The following is a 6706-nucleotide window of genomic DNA, read 5'->3' as shown; positions in this document are numbered from 1 at the left end:
CCTCCGCCTCGGGTCCCCCTCGCCGCGCCGGGCCCCGCCGGCCCCTGCATCGCCATCGTCGGCCCGAGCCGAGCTCGAGCGAGCAACGCTCGATCCAGATCTCTCTGTACATTGACTTTCTCGCGTCCGTTTTTTTCTCAAAGTCTGGAAAAATCTTCAGCATCTTGCTCTGTTCTCGATGCGATAACTTCTTGCATGTAGTTCCGATTCGTGCGTGTAATATGTCAAATTGTTCTTCTCACGATGCTCTTCATTTTGTTCAATTGCACCATGTTCATTAGAGGTCATCTTGATGCCCAAATCTTCGTTGGAAGAGGGCTAGTTGCTGTTATTCGTTGGAAGATTTGTCATTTTTGTATCATTTATTCTGTGCATCTTTTGAGCATGAGCTCTACATGTGTTTTGATGTATGCCATGCCATCTTTCAGTGGTGTAGTCCATGTATTTTTGTGATCTCTGTGGTGACTAGGAAAAGCATGCAAAGTAGGTCCCGTAATATTTCTGTTTTCAGGGACTTGGTGATTTCTCTAAGTCTGTCTGCTGTAATTTTGTTGCCATGTAAACTTGATGCTACAGAGAGATCCATGAATATTTTGGAGATGTTCAGTAAGGATGTTTTGTAGCTATTGTTCTAGTTGATCCATTCCTGCAACTGTTTGCAATTATGGAGTGCGATAGCATGACCCAATCTTGCTCTAGTTTTGCTATAAAATATTTCTGGCATATCCTTAACATGACATGCATTTTTGCCAAGCTTATTGTAGTTGATCCATACATGCTATGTAATTGTTCTTGCCATGGTTAGCTTTATAAACATGCCGTATTGCTGTAGGTATGCTTGGTTTGTCATGCATTGCTCTGTAGTGAGTGCATCAAGCTCACAAAGAGGCCTACATATTAATATTTCTGTCATACTCTGTTTTCTGCTAAGTCTGGAACCTGTTAAGGAAACTTGCTATGTTTACATGCTTGCCATCATATCCTCTGGTCCTTTTTGGCTTATGGTCAGTAAGGGACTTTTGTCCTGTGCATTTAGTAGAACACTACCTTGCCTTGTTTTGCGATGTTAAGTTCTTGTAGCATGTTGATTTCGTGCTCTGAACCTGTTAACGAAACTTGCTATGTTTACATGCTTGCCTTCATATCTTCTGGTCCTTTTTGGCTTTTGGTCAGTAAGGGACTTTTGTCATGTGCATTTAGTAGAACACTATCATGCCTTGTTTTGCTATGTTAAGTTCCTGCAGCATGTTGATTTCGTTCTCCGAACATTGCTACCTGATGCTGTTTACTAAGTCTGTGAACCTGTAATCTTTTGCACTTTTGCCATGCTTGTTTGAGCTTGATATGTTGTGAACTAGCCGTAGCTCAGTGTTCATCTTTTGTCAAGCATCTTCTGGAGATTACTGCCATGTGCTTTGTTGATATGTTGGGGTGCTGTAGCATTGTTGCTTGTTGCATTTTAAGTGCTATCTTGCTGTTTATCGCAGATTAGTGTCATTCTTGTTTTGCTTGTCATTTGCAAACCGTGCATCCGATTCCGGTGATCTTTATATCGATTTCGACCGAAATCACCTCATCTTTCCAGTGGCATGCTTGGCTTGTCAAGTTACTTCCATGTTCATCATTTTCCTTCCGGAGCACGCATATGCATCGCATATCATATCTTGCATATCATACATGTTTTGCATCATGTTGCTTGCGCATTCCTCGTTGTTGATTGTGGTTCCGTTTGTTTGTGTTCTTGACTTGGGTAGAGCCGGGAGACGAGCTCGTGAACGAGGAACCTGTCGAGTACGCTTACGAGGATCAAGCTTTCAACAACTCTGAGAATCTTGCAGGCAAGATGACCACCCCTCGAAATCACTTCTATCTTTGCTATGCTAGTTGTTCGCTCTAATGCCATGCTCGCTACCTATCACTTGCTATATCATGTCTCCTATTTTTAGCCATGTCAGCCTCTAACCATCCTCTCCTAGCAAACCGTTGTTTGGCTATGTTACCGCTTCTGCTCAGCCCCTCTTATAGCGTTGCTAGTTGCAGGTGAAGTTGAAGTTTGTTCCATGTCGAAACATGGATATGTTGGGATATCATAATATCTCTTATTTAATTAATTCATCTATATATTTGGTAAAGGGTGGAAGGCTCGGCCTTATGCCTGGTGTTTTGTTCCACTCTTGCCGCCCTAGTTACTGTTATACCGGGATTATGTTCCTTGAGTTTGCATTCCTTACGCGGTCGGGTGATTTATGGGACCCCCTTGACAGTTCGCCTTGAATAAAACTCCTCCAGCAAGGCCCAACCTTGGTTTTTACCATTTCGACCTATACCTTTTTCCCCCGGGTTTTCTAGAGCCCGAGGGTCATCTTTATTTTAAACCCCCGGGCCAGTGCTCCTCTGAGTATTGGTCCAAACTGTCAGTCGCCGGTGGCCACCAGGGGCAACTCTGGGCTGGCCTATCGGAAGCTTGGACAATCCGGTGTGCCCTGAGAACGAGATATGTGCAGCTCCTATCGGGATTTGTCGGCACATTCGGGCGGCTTTGCTGGTCTTGTTTTACCATTGTCGAGATGTCTTGTAAACCGGGATTCCGAGACTGATCGGGTCTTTCCGGGAGAAGGTTTATCCTTCGTTGACCGTGAGAGCTTATGATGGGCTAAGTTGGGACACCCCTGCAGGGTATTATCTTTCGAAAGCCGTGCCCGCGGTTATGAGGCAGATGGGAATTTGTTAATGTCCGGTTGTAGATAACTTGTCACTTGACCCAAGTAAAATACATCAATTGCGTGTGTAGCCGTGATGGTCTCTTCTCGGCGGAGTCCGGGAAGTGAACACGGTCTGTGTTATGTATGACGTAAGTAGGTGTTCAGGACCTCTTCTTGGTCATTGCTAGATGACGTCCGTTCCATTGCTTCTCTTCTCGCTCTCATTTGCGCAAGTTAGCCACCATATATGCTTTTGCCGCTGCAGCTCCACCTCTCTGCACCATCTTTTTCTACAAGCTTAAATAGTCTTGATCTCGCGGGTGTGAGATTGCTGAGTCCCCGTGACTCACAGATTCTACCAAAACAGTTGCAGGTGCCGACGATGCCAGTGCAGACGATGGCGTCGATCTCAAGTGGGAGTTCGACGAGGAACGTGGTCGTTACTATGTGTCTTTTCCTGATGATCAGTAGTGGAGCCCAGTTGGGACGATCGGGGAACTAGCATTTGGGGTTGTCTTATTTTCATCTGGATTTTGACCGTAGTCGGTCTATATGATTGTATTTTGGATGATGTATGAATAATATTTATGTATTGTGTGAAGTGGCGATTGTAAGCCAACTCTTTATCCCATTCTTGTTCATTACATGGGATTGTGTGAAGATGACCCTTCTTGCGACAAAACCACTATGCGGTTATGCCTCTAAGTCGTGCCTCGACACGTGGGAGATATAGCCGCATCGTGGGCGTTACAAGTTGGTAATCAGAGCCATCCCCGACTTAAGAGCCCCCTGCTTGATCGAATCGCTGGCGTTGTTGAGTCTAGAACAAAAATGTTTTGAGTCTTAGGATTATATATATCGGAGAGTAGGATTCTTTTTACTCCTCAGTCCCTTCGTCGCTCTGGTGAGGTCTCCTGACGTAGAAGTTTTGACTACTCTCTCCTCAAATTTCACTAAAAAAAATTTTAGGATCACGCGGGTATCTTGGAATCGTTCCGATGGATTTGTGACGAGAACATTGTTCTTGGTGCCTACTGACATTTAGGGGTTGTGGCAGTGTCCCGGGGAGTTGAGCTCCGAGGTGTTGTCGTCACAATTTTATCGTTGCAGTTCTGGAATACCTGAGTTTCGCCGACATCGAAATCTCTTTTATGCAGTTGTTGGTGAGATCACCTCGACGCCACCCAGTACTGGGGCGGGAGTTCGGGAGTATTGCCATAACTTGTATAACGGATGTTTTTCGAAGGTTGAGGTAAACGATTTCCGAAGGTTTCTTGGTTATGTGTTGACGGATGGATACAGCTGGATCTAGGGATTGTTAGTTTGGGTGATATATTTTGTGTCCCCTGTATCCCCTACACCAGATTGCATAACCAGAAAGTTTCGGGAGTTTATAAGTGGGAATTCAAGTAGCCTTAGGATATCTTTCCGACAGACGCATGATATGAGATTGGGGTTCGACGTCTAGTGGTCCGCCTTTCCACGGTTGATTTTACAGTGGTCTCGTTGTGTCTTAAAGAGTCCATGGCTTTGCCGACTCGGGGACGCTTCGTATGTCATGTGCACAGCCTTGTACATGATGGTGCTGTACGATTGAGCCCGTGTGGGCCCCACCACGAAAACTTCGAACGAAATATCTATCATATGTTTGTTCCGGCTTATTATGCAAGCCAATACTTGTTTTATTTTGTATTGTGGCATTCGAGTTGCTTCGAATTCATATGTTCACTGCATATCTTTTTCAAGTGGCTTCTCAACTTATGGAAGTGTGATGATTTACTACGGAATTCATTCGTTCATCTTCGTTCGAATGTTTATTGTGAAGACTATATGTTGCAATTTCTATCCGTTGATTCTACTTATCTATTTGTCTATCAAGATGCTAACGGATGTCACCCTCTTTAGGATGGCTCCGCCAACGCGTCAGAATCCGGATCGCAATGAAGGGAGTCAAGCGAACCCTCCGCCACCACCTCCGCCTCCGGAGGCATGGCAAGCTATCATGGCAGCCACCAACGCCAATGCTCAGATGATTCTGCAAATTTTGCAAGAACATACTCAAGGGCAAGGCAATCAAGGCAATCAAGGTCAAGGCAACAATCAGTTTCACTTTGCCACTCTCAACCAGTTTCTCGCAAATCAGCCCAAGTCTTTCAGCTACTGTGCCGAGGCCACGGATGCCGATGATTGGCTCGTGGACATCAACAAGCATTTTGAATGTAGCAATGTCAGGCCTGAGGACTATGTCAAGTTCGCTTCTTTCCAGCTCAAGGACCAAGTTGCTGATTGGTTTCAACAATACAAAGATTCCAGAGGAGGTCGTGTGATCACTTGGACTGACTTCTGTCGGGACTTCAAAGCGCACCACATTCCACAAAGTGTTGTTGAGAGCAAGCGTGAGGAGTTCCGCAATCTCAAGCAAGGCAACATGTCTGTGTATCAATACAACATTCAGTTTCAGAAACTTGCTCGCTTCGCTAAACAAGACGTTCCTGATGAGAAGAGCATGATCTATCACTTCAGAGGTGGCCTTAAAGAGGATCTGCAGTTAGCTCTCGTTCTTGTTGAGCCTACTCACTTTGATCAATTCTACAATATGGCACTGAAGCAAGAGGCTGCTCAGCTCAAGTGTGAGGCTTCTAAGAAGAGAGTCAGAGACGCAGTTCAGTCTTCTTCTTCCTCACTTGTGACAGCTAAGCAACCGAAGTTCTGGTTGCCTCCTCCTCCTCCGTTTCGTCAGCCTTATCAGCAGAAGAACAAAGGTGGCCATGGTCCGTCCAACTCTTCCAACTCTGGCTATCAGAACAAGTCTCAGAATCAAGCTCCAAAGTCCAATGCTCCTTATCACCGTCCACTCTCAGAGGTGACTTGCAACAAATGTCAGCAGAAAGGTCACTATGCTAACAAGTGCTTCAACCAGAGGCGTCTTCTTCCTCCTCCTCCTCCTGTCAGATCTTCCAGCAATGCAGTGGTCAAGCATAATCCAAAGTTTGCAAAGTTGAACATGATGAATGCAGCTCAAGCGGAGGAATCTACTGATGTGATAATGGGTAATCTTCCTGTTAATGATTTTCCTGCAAAAGTTCTTTTTGATACTGGTGCATCGCTTTCTTTCATATCAAGACCTTTTGCATCCAAGCATGAATTGCATTTCCAAGGATTGCCTAGGCCGTTAGCAGTTGTCTCTCCGGGTAAATGCATGAATGCAAGTTCCATGGTTCCGAATGTTACCATCAAGATGGGCGACTATAAATTCCAATCTTCTCCAATTGTTCTTGGTGACTCGGATATTGATCTTATTCTCGGGATGGACTAGCTTTCTAAGCACAAAGCTCTACTTGATTGTGCTGCCAGGGAAATTCAATTGACACACTCGTCTGAGGATGTGATTATTTATGCCGCTCGTGATGAAACCATTCGGTTATTTTCTCTCAATGAGAATGGCGAATTGAATGCCATCTCTCAAATTCCAGTCGTTTGCGAGTACCAAGATGTCTTTCCACAAGAGCTTCCGGGTATGCCTCCTCATCGGCCAGTTGAGTTCGTTATCGAACTAGAGCCTGGCACTGAACCCGTTTGCAAGCGTCCATACAAGCTTGGACCTAACGAGCTGAAGGAATTGAAGAAGCAGCTCGATGAACAAGAACGTCTGGGTTTGAACAGACCGAGTTCTTCTCCATGGGGTTGTGGTGTTCTTTTTGTCAAGAAGAAGGATGGCACGGACCGACTTTGTGTCGACTACCGTCCATTGAACAAGAAGACAATCAAGAACAAGTATCCACTTCCCAACATCAATGAGCTATTTGAGCAACTCAAAGGGGCTAATGTATTCTCGAAGCTTGACCTTCGTATGGGTTATCATCAGATTCGCATTCGTGAAGAAGATATTCCCAAGACAGCATTCAGAACAAGCTTTGGTTCTTATGAATATAATGTCGTGTCTTTTGGCCTTGTCAATGCTCCTCCAGTGTTCTCTCGGATGATGAATTTCATCTTCAACCCCT

The sequence above is a fragment of the Triticum aestivum genome, chromosome 7D (assembly GCF_018294505.1).
Source record: "Triticum aestivum cultivar Chinese Spring chromosome 7D, IWGSC CS RefSeq v2.1, whole genome shotgun sequence".
Classification (NCBI taxonomy): Eukaryota; Viridiplantae; Streptophyta; class Magnoliopsida; order Poales; family Poaceae; genus Triticum; species Triticum aestivum.
The sequence above is the reverse complement of the archived record's forward strand: the minus strand, read 5'-3'. Positions refer to the sequence as shown.